The sequence below is a fragment of the Lampris incognitus genome, chromosome 12 (assembly GCF_029633865.1).
Source record: "Lampris incognitus isolate fLamInc1 chromosome 12, fLamInc1.hap2, whole genome shotgun sequence".
In the NCBI taxonomy this organism is placed as follows: domain Eukaryota; kingdom Metazoa; phylum Chordata; class Actinopteri; order Lampriformes; family Lampridae; genus Lampris; species Lampris incognitus.
The window spans coordinates 33,201,567-33,219,529 of record NC_079222.1 but is presented as its reverse complement, the minus strand read 5'-3'; positions in this window follow the sequence as shown (position 1 = coordinate 33,219,529).

The following is a 17,963-nucleotide window of genomic DNA, read 5'->3' as shown; positions in this document are numbered from 1 at the left end:
CAAGGCTGTAACAAAACATGCAAGCATTTGCAGCAATGGTTTATGTATGGAAAAGGTTTGAATAGTCTGAAATATGTGACCGCCGCTGGTAAAAGAGTCCCCAAGTAGGCCTTGGCCATTGAACTGCAAAACCTAACCTAAACATTGTTCTTCTAAAAGAAGAAAAAAGAGCTACAGTACATCAGAAGAAATGGTCTTTATTTGTTATGAGAGGAAGGGTAGAATGAGAGGAGAGGTAGAATTAAAGGAGGGGTAGAATGAGAGGAGGAATGGTAGAATGAGAGGAGGAAGGGTAGAATGAGAGGAGGAATGGTAGAATGAGAGGAGGGGTTGAATGAGAGGAGGGGTAGTGATGAAGAGGAAGGGTAGTGATGAAGATGAAGAGTAGTGATGAAGAGGAAGGGTAGGAAGGAGGGTAAGAAGGTTGTGGGAAGGTAGGATAGCAGGGAGGTTGTAGGAAGGTTGTAGGAAGGAAGGTAGGAAGAAAGGTAAGGTTGTAGGAAGGAAGGTAGGAAGGTTGTAGGAAGGAAGGTAGGAAGCAAGGTAGGAAGGTAAGAAGGTTGTAGGAAGGATGGTAGGAAGCAAGGTAGGAAGGCCGTAGGAGGGAAGGAAGGTAGGTAGGAAGGAAGGAAGGAAGGTTGTGGGAAGGAAGGTATGAAGGAAGTTAGGAAGGAAGGTAAGAAGGTTGTAGGAAGGAAGGTAGTATGGTTGTAGGAAGGTAGGAAGCAAGGTAGGAAGGTTGTAGGACGGAAGGAAGGTAGGTAGGAAGGAAGGAAGGTAAGAAGGTTGAAGAGAGAGGAAGAGCAGTTAAGAAGCGCCGAGGAAGCTGATCAAATCTACCAGGTGTTGAGAGTTGACAGTAATTAGGCTGGCAGATGAGTTTCAAATTGAGATGTGACGTCACAATAGGACTGAACATTCTAACAGGCAAAGTGTATGGCAGAATTGCTAAACTTTAGAGCTGAATTGTTCAAAAACTATAAAATGTTTCCGAAATCTGAATAGGATTCTGAAAGATCAGAATGCCCTGAACTGTTTAAGCTTTAAATGGGGTTTCTAGCTCAAAAAAGGAAGGAGATACAGTTCAAAGGTGATGAGGGTTTCAACCTTTCCCCATACACTTCCATTGTTTTGAAAAAGTAGAAAAAGCTTAATATGTCTAAGTCGCAAAAGGCCAAATTTCCATGTTTCTCTGTGTAGCACACTTGATAAGAATGACACTTACAAGGGCTGGTGTTTTTGTTGTTTTACTCCATCTGTCAAATAGACATTGCAGAGGACACGTTTTCAGAGCATGGCTCACTATACGAACGGCAACACTCATCTGACGACTCTCTGTCCCAGAGTGCACGGCGAGAGCCAGCACTACGTCACACAGGCTAGAAGCAATTAACCTGCAGTGCCCTCCTGTGGCAAGAACCGGCTATCACAACAACACAGCAGACAATTCTCCTCTTTACTATTAGTGAGTGGTCAATGAAGGTAAGTATATAAAATAAAAAATAGATGGGGGGCTACTAAATCCCAAGTACCCCACACTCTCCCCTCAAAAAGATAATGGCGTCCCGACATAACAAATCTACCAGTCCACATTGCATAACTTTTCATTGAAAAGATAGGTTATTACTAAGCAGGAGTCAATCTGGATACTGTACTGTAATCAGTCATAACATATAACACACATCTCCTATTAATGGTATATGTTTGCAGTAAATAATGTGCACTTGAATCCACTGCTTCGTCCGTCTTGAGGCCGGGGAGCTATAGTATCTGACTAAAAGCAAATAACTTTGTAATAGTAATATCCCTGGTGGTAACAGGTGTGTTCTAAAACCCCAATGCTACAGTAACTCTGTGTCTGGTGATCACAGGACAACTAAAATCACATAGCTATAACAATTGTAACATGTCAAAAGTTTTTTTTTTTTTTTTTTTTTTTTTCATTTATTTATTTATACTGAGTTGTCTGATTTGCTTATCTACCAGACACACTAGGCTGCCCTAGTCTGTGATAAGTAAACACTGGTGTAGGTTTTCTATTTCTCAAAGGATATGCTTTTTCTCTGGCAGGCTGCACAGCTTCCCCTGGAGGAGGCTGCAAGGCATCTTCTGGTGGAGGCTGCAAGGCATCTTCCAGGCTCTTGTCGTCATCGGGCTCATCCTCTTCTTCAGCTCCAGATGTCTCGCCATTCTCTGACACTGTCCCATTGTCCTCTATTGTTGCAGGCTGCTCCGCAAAATCCTCTTCATCTTGACCGTCTCTTTCCTCCGGATAGAACTCCAAGGCATCTGGGCTCAGCTGACTCTGGATCCGCTCACTGGCTCTGACTGTTGGTCGTCCCACGATGCATCTCCAGTTATCCTCATCATCTGAGTCACTGTCCTGTTCCTGGTTCCACTGCATTTGTCTGTCTGTCTTCTTTCTCTCCCGTCTAGGTTTCACAGGTAAGTCCTCTTCTCTTGGTTCCACCGGCAGGAAGTCGCATGGCAGAAGAAGGTTCCTATGCATGATTCTGGTTCGTCCTTTTCCATTCTCCGGCTTCAGCTCATACACAGGGCTGTCGGCGTGCTTCCTCTGTGTTACTACATGCACCTGGTCCTCCCAGAATGGTCTTAATTTCCCCGGTCCTCCTTTCTCGTTCAGGTTGCGGATGAGAACCCTGCATCCGGGATACAGCTCTGTCCCGTGGGCCTTTTTGTCGTATAGTGTTTTGTTTCTGGCCCCCTCCTTCCGTGCTGTCTCTGATGCTAGGCGATAGGCGTCATTCATGCGGGCCTTCCACTTCTCTGCATATTCTTGAGGGGATAGTGCCTGGTCCTTTGCTCTAAGGCCAAACATCAGGTCAATGGGAAGTCTTGGATTTCTGCCGAACAACAGATAGTAAGGTGCAAATCCGGTCGCTTCATTTCGGGTGCAGTTGTATGCATGTATCACCTTTGGGAGTGACGCTTTCCAATCCGTTTTCGCAACCGCTGGCAGGTTTCTCAGCATCGCCAGAACCGTTCTGTTGAAACGCTCGACCTGACCATTTCCTTGCGGGTGATACGGTGTTGTGTGAGAACCCCTGACTCCACTGTACTCCTGCAGCTTGGCGAAGAGCTTATTGTCAAACTCCTTCCCTTGGTCATGGTGCAGCGTCGCCGGGAAACCAAATCTCAGCACAAAGTCCCCGAATACCTTCTCTGCGGCGGTCTTGGCAGCTTTGTTTCTGCATGCATAGGCTTGAACAAAACGGGTAAAGTGGTCCATAACCACCAGTATATACTCGTACCCTCCCTTACACTTCTCTAAGTGTAAGAAGTCAATGGAGACCATCTCAAATGGGTGTGTGGTCACGATGTTGGTGAGAGGGGCTCTGGTTGGTTTGTTGGGGCGCTTGGTCTTCAGGCAGCTACACACCTGTGTGATGTAATGTTCCACATCTTTCTGCATGTGAGGCCAATAGAAACGGTCCCTCAACAGGTGCAACACCCTCTCCACGCCTAGATGGCCCAGGTCTCTGTGCAGTTCTTTATATACCAGCTCATGGAACTTTTTCGGCAGGACTAGCTGAGTTCGGGTAGCTGTTTTCCGGCGCAGGATGCCATCATCATCAAGGCACAGCCGATGCTTCTCTCTCATGAGTGTCGCAACACCCCTGCTCGCACACTGTGTTTTTCCCCGAGGCCACTGATTGGAGGTTATGTACTTCAGCACCTCTCCAATGACAGCATCCTCCCTCTGGGCGTCTCTCACCGTCTGACTGGGTATCTCTGCCACAGGTGATGTATGTTCCTTCTCAAACTCGGCTAGTGCTGTGGCTATGGTTACCGGACACATCCAAGGCTCAGCTCTCTCCAGCTGTACTGACAGCGCCTGGGTCACACTGTTCATGACCTCGGGGTGTACTTCTTGTGAACAGGTCTGCATGTACTGCTCCATCGGCATGCGTGAGAGGCCATCTGCGTCCCCATTGGCTCGTCCAGGCCGGTACTTGATAGAGAACTGGAAATCGGCTAACTCTGCTACCCACCTGTGGGTGGTCGCATTCAGTTTGGCTGTCGTGAGCACATAGGTGAGGGGATTATTGTCTGTGTAGACAGTGAATGATGGAGCGTGGTAGAGGTAATCTCTAAATCTCTCACATATGGCCCATTTCATCGCGAGGAACTCCAACTTCCCTGAGTGGAGATGGTAGTTCTTCTCAGGAGTTGTCAGTGTCCTAGACCCATACGCGATGACTGCCAGCCCACCCTGTGACTGTCTTTGATACAATACTGCCCCGAGGCCCTCTCGTGACGCGTCGCAGTGAAGGATAAAGGGCTGTTCAAAGTCTGGGTAGCCCAACACTGGTGGCTGGATGAGGAATTCAATCAACTGACAGAGGACCTGTTGGTGTTCAGCTGTCCACTTAACTGGGTGAGAGGAGGGCAGATGGTCTCGGGAGCCCTTCCTCCCCTTGTCCTTTCTCTTTTGTTTGAGCTTCCCCGCTGCTGTCTTCTCTGGGGTGAGGAGGTCATAGAGAGGCCTTGCGATTCGGGAGAAGTTAGGTATGTAGGGCCGGTAATACGAGATGAATCCCAGCATCTTCCTGAGCTCTCCGATGGTCGTAGGTTCTCTCTCCTTCAGTGCCTGGACCGGGGCCACATCAGCGGGGTCCATTGTGTATCCATCCTTGGTCACAAGCCTTCCCAGGAACCTTACTTGGTTTTTGAAGAGTTCACATTTTCTTGCCGTCAGCTTGATTCCATGGCTTCTGTAGCGGTGCAGTACTCTTCTCAGGTGCTGGAGGTGTTCGTCGAATGTGGTTGAGTGGACCAGGTTGTCATCTAAATACGGCTGACAAATGTTGTCCCTCAGCCCAATCAAACATTCCTCCATGGACCTCTGGAACTCTGCTGGTGCTGAGGACAGTCCGAAGGGAATTCTCACCCATTCATATAATCCCCACGGGGTGATGAATGCAGTCAGTGGACGGCTGGACTCCTCAAGAAACCCCTGGTGATATGCCTTCCCCTGATCCAAGACAGAAAACCAGGCACTCCCCTTCAGGCTGTCGAGCATATCCTGGATGCGTGGTATTGGATGGCGGTCTGGGATGGACCTCTTGTTCAACTCACGGTAGTCACAGCAGAGGCGGAGGCTCCCATCCTTTTTCCGCACACACACGATTGGGCTTGAGTAGGGTGATTTTGACTTAGTTATCCAGCCTCTGTTCAGTAAATCCTCGAGGTATTCCTTCACTTCTTTATGAAGAGGCTTTGGGACTGATGTGTATGTCCGCTTCACCGGTGTGGTGTCACTCAGGCGGATCTTGAGCTGGAGTGATGGAATAGTCCCCACATCATGGTCATCGCGTGCGAACACACTACTCTCCTCCCGCAGTAGCTCTCTCACCTGCAGTTGTTGTTCAGGTGTCAGGTGGTTCAGAGGGACAGGCGGGTCCCATAGATCTTCCTCCTGGTGTTCCGTCTTGACATCACCTGGCCCTTTCAGCTTTGTTGTGTCTCTAATCACAGGTCTTCGTTCTGTACCTGTTGTGGAGGTCCCTGGGATGACTGGGTTCACTGTACTAGTCCCATCCACATCCAACGGCTTCACGGCGGCAGGGTAGATGGCTCTAGTTCTTTGGGTCTGCCCCAGGGGAGTCCGTGGCGGCAGTGTGATGTCATGAGCTGTGACGTTAGTCACTGGGACAGCGATGCGTGACCAGGTTCCCTTCTGTAAACATACAATGTTTTCATCCACCTTCAGGCCCTCTGGCCACTTTGGGTTCACATTAGGCTCAAAGAGGACGTTCTGGTCTGCTTGGAGGGGCCCTGCTCTAACACCACACTTAACAATCTTTGTCTGGCCCGCCGGAATAGTCATGCTTTCTCGGCCCACTTTAACCATCCCCTCACCTTCCATATCATCTTGGCTGTTTATCAGCTTCACGAGGACTTCAGCCTTCTTGTAGTCAACCGCGAACGCAATGCTTAGTGCCTTTGTGATTACACTTGATGGCTGTCCAGCTCCAGACTCTAACAGGTGTTCAATTACATTGTAACCGATGATCGGTTCTTCTGCGGTGCCCTGGTGTGTGGTTACTAGTATTGGCACAGTGAGTTCCATTGGTGGAGTCTGAGTGGTGCTATTCGGTGCTAACTGGACAGTCACTTCCACCCATCCAGAGAAAGGAATGGTTGTCTGGTTTGCTGCTTTACCAGTCAGGGTGCCAGGGCCAAGGATCTCTTCTGTGCTTCTCACCTTGGTGTGTGGGAGATGTTTTCTCCTCCATTCTTCACTGATTAGGCAGACCTGCGACCCGGTATCCCACAATGCCTGTGTGGCTACACCATCAATGTAACAGTTTATCATGTATTTCTTTCCAATTAGGTTCAGCAGCTGTGACTGGCGTTTTGAGGAGATATGACTCACTGTGGGTGCTTGCTGTTCCCGCCCTGCCTCGTCTCGCTGTCGGGCAGACACTCTGGCTTCTAGTAGCTGAATACTGTCGTCGATGAGCTTGCTGGTGACAGTACAGCTAGACGTGTCTACCTGCTCCGATTTTTCAGGCCTCTGAGCTCTACACCCTCTTGAAAGATGGCCACTCTGTCCGCATTTGAAACAGTGGTTGCACTGGTCGCCCCTTTCACTGTCTTGACAGGCTTTGCATCCGCGCTTCCTCACAGGCTGCTGCTGACGAGAAGGTCTTTGGCCAGAGGAGTGATTCATGGCTTTTCTCATCTGTTCCATTTCTCCTTTCAGCTGTTGGATTATCTCGTAGAACGCAGACTCCTTTTGGTTCCCTGCCTGTGTCTTAAGGGCATTCACACTCGCGGATGTTGATGGCGACGACTCCTGACCCCCGACCACTGCAGCTTCCGCTCCTAGATACTGATGTGCCTCAGCTCGCACTTCCCGCACTCTGGTTTCCTTACTGTGGGAGCTCTTCTTGAATTTCCGCTGTCTCTCTGACTCGAAACTTGCGGCCTCTATCATCTTAACAATGAGAACATCATCAGTAGTTGCTTGATCATCGAGATAGCTCTTGAGCTGATATTTTACCTGGTCACTCACTAGCCCAGTTCCCACAGCTCTTAGGAACTTCTTCTGTATCAGTTCAGGGCTGTATTGTTCATCAGAGCCAGGCTCTCTCGCTGCTGCTAAGAGTCTCTCTTTACATGCTATGGCTCGGAACAGGAAGTTCTGTGGTGACTCCTGACTGTCCTGTGTGATGTTGATTAGTCGGTGATATAGGTCCACAGAGCTATCCTCTTTGAAATGGCCTTTCAGAATGGTCCTCAGCTGAGGGAGGGTGAGTTCGGTTTTGATCTCTAACAAGTCACGGAGAGTCAGCCCAGGGCTGATGGCTCGGATTACAGCCTCTATTATCTCCAACTCGCTGTGGCCTTTTCTCACCCCCATATCAATCTGATGCGTAAGATTTATATAAGACAACTTGTCTATCTGCCCCCGTTCTCCTATTTGGCCATTTATCTTAAAGTCTCTGCGTATGGTTACTTCAGGGGGTTGGATTACTGACGGGATTGGGTTTGAAGGTTGACTAGGTCTACTGGGTTCTTTAAGACTTAGTTTCTCACTGAGGCGTGATATCTCTTCCTCAAGCGCTTTTGTGGATGCAGTAAAGCTGGACTGTAAGGCCTGATATTGTTCATGTAAGCTTGCCAATTCAGCAGCATCCTTGTTAGTACTGTCTGCACCTGCACCAGTATGTGACTCCGCCCCTCTCTGCTTCATTTCACTAGAGAGGTCCACTAGTCTGGACAGAAACTGACGTGCTACCTCTTCATCCTCCTTCTCAATTGCTTCATCCACAGTTTCACTAATAAGTCTGATCAGCGCATGCCTCTTTGTCTGGTTTTCAGTGGGGACTTTAGCAATAACACACACCTCTTTTAACTGGTCCAGCCCTAACTGCAGGAGGGTCTCACTCAGCCTGTCTTGCAGTTGCTCAAGCTCCAGTTCCATTGTTGGTCACGTGTTCTCACTCCGCTCCCCACTTCTTCTCCTGACAATGGTGGCAATGGCGCTGATCCCGGGTTTCGGCACCAATATTTGTAGCACACTTGATAAGAATGACACTTACAAGGGCTGGTGTTTTTGTTGTTTTACTCCATCTGTCAAATAGACATTACAGAGGACACGTTTTCAGAGCATGGCTCACTATACGAACGGCAACACTCATCTGACGACTCTCTGTCCCAGAGTGCACGGCGAGAGCCAGCACTACGTCACACAGGCTAGAAGCAATTAACCTGCAGTGCCCTCCTGTGGCAAGAACCGGCTATCACAACAACACAGCAGACAATTCTCCTCTTTACTATTAGTGAGTGGTCAATGAAGGTAAGTATATAAAATAAAAAATAGATGGGGGGCTACTAAATCCCAAGTACCCCACATCTGCAAAAAACCACAATTCATCCAAGGATCATAATATATAGAGGAATCGATGCGTTTCTTCTTTGTACCCGCATTTTACAAAAGCCGTTTACGCAGGACCGCAAAACCGTCAGAATTCAACTCTAACTTAAGCCACTCTCTTATACAATATATGGTAGAAAGTGCTATCAAGTTGGGGTTTGATTCTGTGCTGGAAGAACTGACATTTTCAGCAAACTTTAAGGCAATCTTTACATTGGCATTGACAGTTTGTAACATTTAGTGCCTTTTATAGTTGTTAAACTATAGCACATCTTCTCTTTTCTCAGATGATATAAGACCGACATGGGCTTTCATTTAATTCTTCGAGCATATAAAATGGTCAATTCCCCGAGGGTCACAAATTCGTGGGAGTACTCGACGCTAACAGAAAACACCTTTGAGCCCGAGTAAGCAGAAAACAACGACGACAAATGTCAATACGACTCCTCTAGCATTAGCATTGACTTGAACTTAACACGCAGTAAGTGCTATATGTTGGGGTAGTTGTACTTGATCAGGGCGACATGACAGAAGACTATGCTGATTATAAGTTTGTCGAACACTCGGGCTACAAGGCTACAATCTTTGGGTGGAACTGATGATAAACCACTTAAATATGTTCTACCCTTACACAGGATTGGTCGCTGATATTACCCTAATATAAGCACTAACAATACGGTTTACTTCTGTAAGTGCTTCATGTTGGGGTAGTATCTCTTGGCCACTACAACTTGGTGGGAGACTATGATGATTACAGTTTTGTGAAAAACACACTCAGATCACTTCAAATTGAGGCATTGGTGAGTCTTGAATACATAAGTGCTTCTCTTTGGGGTTCTCTCAGTTGTACTCAACATATCGATAATTGTACATCTAAAGCACAAAGTAGAAAGTGCTATCAAGTTAGAGTTTGGTTCTGTGCTGGAAGAACTGACATTTTCCGCAAACTTTATGGCAATCTTTACAAAGACTTTCACAGTTTGTAATGTATAGTGCTTTTTATGGTCAAATTTAGCAGATCTTCTCTTCTCACAGATGGTTATACATTTGGAAACAGAATTTAGTCCGTGAGTCATCACAAGATTGAAAACATCCAAAGAAGGATTACAATTGTTGACTAACTGACCTTCCTTTGAACATGTCCTGCCTTGATGAAGGTGATTACCCAAGAAATGGTCGACCATCAGGTTAAAAACAATTGACAATTCGTCATCCAAACGTTGGAACTTGAGATGTAAATGAGACTGACACGGTTGTTTGAATGCTTCAAGTATATAAAATGGTCAACTCACTGAAGCAAAGAAACTCAGGGGAAGACTTGATGCTGAATGAACACAGCCTTGGGCTTGAGTAAGTAGAAAAACAATTATTAAGACAAATGTCAAGATGACTGCCCTAACTTCAGCATTGACTTGAACTTAACGGACAGTAAGTGCTATATGTTGGTCTAGTTGTACTTGACCGGCGCGACATGCGAGGATACTATGCCGATTTAAGTTTGTCAAACTCTCAGATCACTTCAAATTGAGGCATTGCTGAGTATTGATTTCACAAGTGCTTCTCTTTGGGGTTGTCTTAGATGTGCTCAGCGGCAATAATCATACTTTTGAAAACATGAAAAACGATAACAGTGATACCAACGGTTCAATATAAATATACCCAAGACGCTTTGAAAATGTGTCCTTGATATTGCTCTAACTGATGCTCTGACAATGCTTGTTCACACAGTAAGTGCTTCATGTTGGGGTAGTCGCAAAGACACATAGCTTCAGTCGCAAAAGGACAAATTTCCATGTTTCCCTGCCAAAAACCACAGTTCATCCAAGGATCGTTTACACAGGACCGCAAAACCGTCAGAATTCAACTCTAACTTAAGCCACTCTCTTATACAATATATGGTAGAAAGTGCTATCAAGTTGGGGTTTGATTCTGTGCTGGAAGAACTGACATTTTCAGCAAACTTTAAGGCAATCTTTACATTGGCATTGACAGTTTGTAACATATAGTGCCTTTTATAGTTGTTAAACTATAGCACATCTTCTCTTTTCTCAGATGATATAAGACCGACATGGGCTTTTATTTAATTCTTCGAGCATATAAAATTTTCAATTCCCCGAGGGTCACAAATTCGTGGGAGTACTCGATGCTAACAGAAAACACCTTTGAGCCCGAGTAAGCAGAAAACAACGACGACAAATGTAAACACAATTCCTCTAGCATTAGCATTGACTTGAACTTAACGGACAGTAAGTGCTATATGTTGGGGTAGTTGTACTTGACCAGTGCGACATGACAGAAGACTATGCTGATTATAAGTTTGTCGAACACTCGGGCTACAAGACTACAATCTTGGGGTGGAACTGATGATAAACCGCTTAAATATGTTCTACCCTTACACAGGATTGGTCGCTGATATTACCCTAATAGAAGCACTAACAATACGATTTACTTCTGTAAGTGCTTCATGTTGGGGTAGTATCTCTTGGCCACTACAACTTGGTGGGAGACTATGATGATTACAGTTTTGTGAAAAACACACTCAGATCACTTCAAATGGAGGCATTGGTGAGTCTTGAATACATAAGTGCTTCTCTTTGGGGTTCTCTCAGTTGTACTCAACATATCGATAATTGTACATCTAAAGCACAAAGTAGAAAGTGCTATCAAGTTAGAGTTTGGTTCTGTGCTGGAAGAACTGACATTTTCCGCAAACGTTATGGCAATCTTTACAAAGACTTTCACAGTTTGTAATGTATAGTGCTTTTTATGGTCAAATTTAGCAGATCTTCTCTTCTCACAGATGGTTATACATTTGGAAACAGAATTTAGTCCGTGAGTCATCACAAGATTGAAAACATCCAAAGAAGGATTACAATTGTTGACTAACTGACCTTCCTTTGAACATGTCCTGCCTTGATGAAGGTTATTACCCAACAAATTGCCGACCATCAGGTTAAAAATCTAGAACAATTGACAATTCGTCATCCAAACGTTGGAACTTGATGTAAATGAGACTGACACAGTTGTTTGAATGCTTCAAGTATATAAAATGGTCAACTTACTGAAGCAAAGAAACTCAGGGGAAGACTTGATGCTGAACGAAAACGCTTTGAAAATGTGTCCTTGATATTGCTCTAACTGATGCTCTGACAATGCTTGTTCACACAGTAAGTGCTTCATGTTGGGGTAGTCGCAAAGACACATAGCTTCAGTCGCAAAAGGACAAATTCCCATGTTTCTCTGCCAAAAACCACAGTTCATCCAAGGATCGTTTACACAGGACCGCAAAACCGTCAGAATTCAACTCTAACTTACGCTACTCTCTTATACAATATATGGTAGAAAGTGCTATCAAGTTGGGGTTTGATTCTGTGCTGGAAGAACTGACATTTTCAGCAAACTTTAAGGCAATCTTTACATTGGCATTGACAGTTTGTAACATATAGTGCCTTTTATAGTTGTTAAACTATAGCACATCTTCTCTTTTCTCAGATGATATAAGACCGACATGGGCTTTTATTTAATTCTTCGAGCATATAAAATGGTCAATTCCCCGAGGGTCACAAATTCGTGGGAGTACTCGACGCTCACAGAAAACACCTTTGAGCCCGAGTAAGCAGAAAACAACGACGACAAATGTCAATACGACTCCTCTAGCATTAGCATTGACTTGAACTTAACGGACAGTAAGTGCTATATGTTGGGGTAGTTGCACTTGATCAGGGCGACATGACAGAAGACTATGCTGATTATAAGTTTGTCGAACACTCGGGCTACAAGGCTACAATCTTGGGGTGGAACTGATGATAAACCGCTTACATATGTTCTACCCTTACACAGGATTGGTCGCTGATATTACCCTAATAGAAGCACTAACAATACGATTTACTTCTGTAAGTGCTTCATGTTGGGGTAGTATCTCTTGGCCACTACAACTTGGTGGGAGACTATGATGATTACAGTTTTATGTAAAAACACACTCAGATCACTTCAAATTGAGGCATTGGTGAGTCTTGAATACATAAGTGCTTCTCTTTGGGGTTCTCTCAGTTGTACTCAACATATCGATAATTGTACATCTAAAGCACAAAGTAGAAAGTGCTATCAAGTTAGAGTTTGGTTCTGTGCTGGAAGAACTGACATTTTCCGCAAACTTTATGGCAATCTTTACAAAGACTTTCACAGTTTGTAATGTATAGTGCTTTTTATGGTCAAATTTAGCAGATCTTCTCTTCTCACAGATGGTTATACATTTGGAAACAGAATTTAGTCCGTGAGTCATCACAAGATTGAAAACATCCAAAGAAGGATTACAATTGTTGACTAACTGACCTTCCTTTGAACATGTCCTGCCTTGATGAAGGTGATTACCCAAGAAATGGCCGACCATCAGGTTAAAAACAATTGACAATTCGTCATCCAAACGTTGGAACTTGAGATGTAAATGAGACTGACACGGTTGTTTGAATGCTTCAAGTATATAAAATGGTCAACTCACTGAAGCAAAGAAACTCAGGGGAAGACTTGATGCTGAATGAACACAGCCTTGGGCTTGAGTAAGTAGAAAAACAATTATTAAGACAAATGTCAAGATGACTGCCCTAACTTCAGCATTGACTTGAACTTAACGGACAGTAAGTGCTATATGTTGGGCTAGTTGTACTTGACCGGCGCGACATGCGAGAATACTATGCCGATTTAAGTTTGTCAAACTCTCAGATCACTTCAAATTGAGGCATTGCTGAGTATTGATTTCACAAGTGCTTCTCTTTGGGGTTGTCTTAGATGTGCTCAGCGGCAATAATCATACTTTTGAAAACATGAAAAACGATAACAGCGATACCAACGGTTCAATATAAATATACCCAAGACGCTTTGAAAATGTGTCCTTGATATTGCTCTAACTGATGCTCTGACAATACTTGTTCACACAGTAAGTGCTTCATGTTGGGGTAGTCGCAAAGACACATAGCTTCAGTCGCAAAAGGACAAATTTCCATGTTTCCCTGCCAAAAACCACAGTTCATCCAAGGATCGTTTACACAGGACCGCAAAACCGTCAGAATTCAACTCTAACTTAAGCCACTCTCTTATACAATATATGGTAGAAAGTGCTATCAAGTTGGGGTTTGATTCTGTGCTGGAAGAACTGACATTTTCAGCAAACTTTAAGGCAATCTTTACATTGGCATTGACAGTTTGTAACATATAGTGCCTTTTATAGTTGTTAAACTATAGCACATCTTCTCTTTTCTCAGATGATATAAGACCGACATGGGCTTTCATTTAATTCTTCGAGCATATAAAATGGTCAATTCCCCGAGGGTCACAAATTCGTGGGAGTACTCGACGCTAACAGAAAACACCTTTGAGCCCGAGTAAGCAGAAAACAACGACGACAAATGTCAATACGACTCCTCTAGCATTAGCATTGACTTGAACTTAACGGACAGTAAGTGCTATATGTTGGGGTAGTTGTACTTGATCAGGGCGACATGACAGAAGACTATGCTGATTATAAGTTTGTCGAACACTCGGGCTACAAGGCTACAATCTTTGGGTGGAACTGATGATAAACCACTTAAATATGTTCTACCCTTACACAGGATTGGTCGCTGATATTACCCTAATATAAGCACTAACAATACGGTTTACTTCTGTAAGTGCTTCATGTTGGGGTAGTATCTCTTGGCCACTACAACTTGGTGGGAGACTATGATGATTACAGTTTTGTGAAAAACACACTCAGATCACTTCAAATTGAGGCATTGGTGAGTCTTGAATACATAAGTGCTTCTCTTTGGGGTTCTCTCAGTTGTACTCAACATATCGATAATTGTACATCTAAAGCACAAAGTAGAAAGTGCTATCAAGTTAGAGTTTGGTTCTGTGCTGGAAGAACTGACATTTTCCGCAAACGTTATGGCAATCTTTACAAAGACTTTCACAGTTTGTAATGTATAGTGCTTTTTATGGTCAAATTTAGCAGATCTTCTCTTCTCACAGATGGTTATACATTTGGAAACAGAATTTAGTCCGTGAGTCATCACAAGATTGAAAACATCCAAAGAAGGATTACAATTGTTGACTAACTGACCTTCCTTTGAACATGTCCTGCCTTGATGAAGGTTATTACCCAAGAAATGGCCGACCATCAGGTTAAAAATCTAGAACAATTGACAATTCGTCATCCAAACGTTGGAACTTGATGTAAATGAGACTGACACAGTTGTTTGAATGCTTCAAGTATATAAAATGGTCAACTTACTGAAGCAAAGAAACTCAGGGGAAGACTTGATGCTGAACGAAAACGCTTTGAAAATGTGTCCTTGATATTGCTCTAACTGATGCTCTGACAATGCTTGTTCACATAGTAAGTGCTTCATGTTGGGGTAGTCGCAAAGACACATAGCTTCAGTCGCAAAAGGACAAATTCCCATGTTTCTCTGCCAAAAACCACAGTTCATCCAAGGATCGTTTACACAGGACCGCAAAACCGTCAGAATTCAACTCTAACTTAAGCTACTCTCTTATACAATATATGGTAGAAAGTGCTATCAAGTTGGTGTTAGATTCTGTGCTGGAAGAACTGACATTTTCAGCAAACTTTAAGGCAATCTTTACATTGGCATTGACAGTTTGTAACATATAGTGCCTTTTATAGTTGTTAAACTATAGCACATCTTCTCTTTTCTAAGATGATATAAGACCGACATGGGCTTTTATTTAATTCTTCGAGCATATAAAATGGTCAATTCCCCGAGGGTCACAAATTCGTGGGAGTACGCAATGCTAACAGAAAACACCTTTGAGCCCGAGTAAGCAGAAAACAACGACGACAAATGTAAATACAACTCCTCTAGCATTAGCATTGACTTGAACTTAACGGACAGTAAGTGCTATATGTTGGGGTAGTTGTACTTGACCAGTGCGACATGACAGAAGACTATGCTGATTATAAGTTTGTCGAACACTCGGGCTACAAGGCTACAATCTTGGGGTGGAACTGATGATAAACCGCTTAAATATGTTCTACCCTTACACAGGATTGGTCGCTGATATTACCCTAATAAAAGCACTAACAATACGGTTTACTTCTGTAAGTGCTTCATGTTGGGGTAGTATCTCTTGGCCACTACAACTTGGTGGGAGACTATGATGATTACAGTTTTGTGAAAAACACACTCAGATCACTTCAAATTGAGGCATTGGTGAGTCTTGAATACATAAGTGCTTCTCTTTGGGGTTCTCTCAGTTGTACTCAACATATCGATAATTGTACATCTAAAGCACAAAGTAGAAAGTGCTATCAAGTTAGAGTTTGGTTCTGTACTTGAGTAAGTACAAACACAGTTATTAAGACAAATGTCAAGATGACTGCCCTAACTTCAGCATTGACTTGAACTTAACGGACAGTAAGTGCTATATGTTGGGGTAGTTGTACTTGACCATTGCGACATGCGAGAATACTATGCCGATTTAAGTTTGTCAAACTCTCAGTTCACTTCAAATTGAGGCATTGCTGAGTATTGATTTCACAAGTGCTTCTCTTTGGGGTTGTCTTAGATGTGCTCAGCGGCAATAATCATACTTTTGAAAACATATGAAAAACGATAACAGTGATACCGACGGTTCGATATAAATATACCCAAGACGCATTGAAAATGTGTCCTTGATATTGCTCTAACTGATGCTCTGACAATGCTTGTTCACACAGTAAGTGCTTCATGTTGGGGTAGTCGCAAAGACACATAGCTTCAGTCGCAAAAGGACACATTTCCATGTTTCTCTGCCAAAAACCACAGTTCATCCGAGGATCGTTTACACAGGACCGCAAAACCGTCAGAATTCAACTCTAACTTAAGCCACTCTCTTATACAATATATGGTAGAAAGTGCTATCAAGTTGGGGTTTGATTCTGTGCTGGAAGAACTGACATTTTCAGCAAACTTTAAGGCAATCTTTACATTGGCATTGACAGTTTGTAACATATAGTGCCTTTTATAGTTGTTAAACTATAGCACATCTTCTCTTTTCTCAGATGATATAAGACAGACATGGGCTTTCATTTAATTCTTCGAGCATATAAAATGGTCAATTCCCCGAGGGTCACAAATTCGTGGGAGTACTCGACGCTAACAGAAAACACCTTTGAGCCCGAGTAAGCAGAAAACAACGACGACAAATGTCAATACGACTCCTCTAGCATTAGCATTGACTTGAACTTAACGGACAGTAAGTGCTATATGTTGGGGTAGTTGTACTTGATCAGGGCGACATGACAGAAGACTATGCTGATTATAAGTTTGTCGAACACTCGGGCTACAAGGCTACAATCTTGGGGTGGAACTGATGATAAACCGCTTACATATGTTCTACCCTTACACAGGATTGGTCGCTGATATTACCCTAATAGAAGCACTAACAATAGGATTTACTTCTGTAAGTGCTTCATGTTGGGGTAGTATCTCTTGGCCACTACAACTTGGTGGGAGACTATGATGATTACAGTTTTGTGCAAAAACACACTCAGATCACTTCAAATTGAGGCATTGGTGAGTCTTGAATACATAAGTGCTTCTCTTTGGGGTTCTCTCAGTTGTACTCAACATATCGATAATTGTACATCTAAAGCACAATGTAGAAAGTGCTATCAAGTTAGAGTTTGGTTCTGTGCTGGAAGAACTGACATTTTCCGCAAACTTTATGGCAATCTTTACAAAGACTTTCACGGTTTGTAATGTATAGTGCTTTTTATGGTCAAATTTAGCAGATCTTCTCTTCTCACAGATGGTTATACATTTGGAAACAGAATTTAGTCCGTGAGTCATCACAAGATTGAAAACATCCAAAGAAGGATTACAATTGTTGACTAACTGACCTTCCTTTGAACATGTCCTGCCTTGATGAAGGTGATTACCCAAGAAATGGCAGACCATCAGGTTAAAAATCTTGAACAATTGACAATTCATCATCCAAACGTTGGAACTTGAGATGTAAATGAGACTGACACGGTTGTTTGAATGCTTCAAGTATATAAAATGGTCAACTCACTGAAGCAAAGAAACTCAAGGGAAGACTTGATGCTGAATGAACACAGCCTTGGGCTTGAGTAAGTAGAAAAACAATTATTAAGACAAATGTCAAGATGACTGCCCTAACTTCAGCATTGACTTGAACTTAACGGACAGTAAGTGCTATATGTTGGGGTAGTTGTACTTGACCATTGCGACATGCGAGAATACTATGCCGATTTAAGTTTGTCAAACTCTCAGTTCACTTCAAATTGAGGCATTGCTGAGTATTGATTTCACAAGTGCTTCTCTTTGGGGTTGTCTTAGATGTGCTCAGCGGCAATAATCATACTTTTGAAAACATATGAAAAACGATAACAGTGATACCGACGGTTCGATATAAATATACCCAAGACGCATTGAAAATGTGTCCTTGATATTGCTCTAACTGATGCTCTGACAATGCTTGTTCACACAGTAAGTGCTTCATGTTGGGGTAGTCGCAAAGACACATAGCTTCAGTCGCAAAAGGACACATTTCC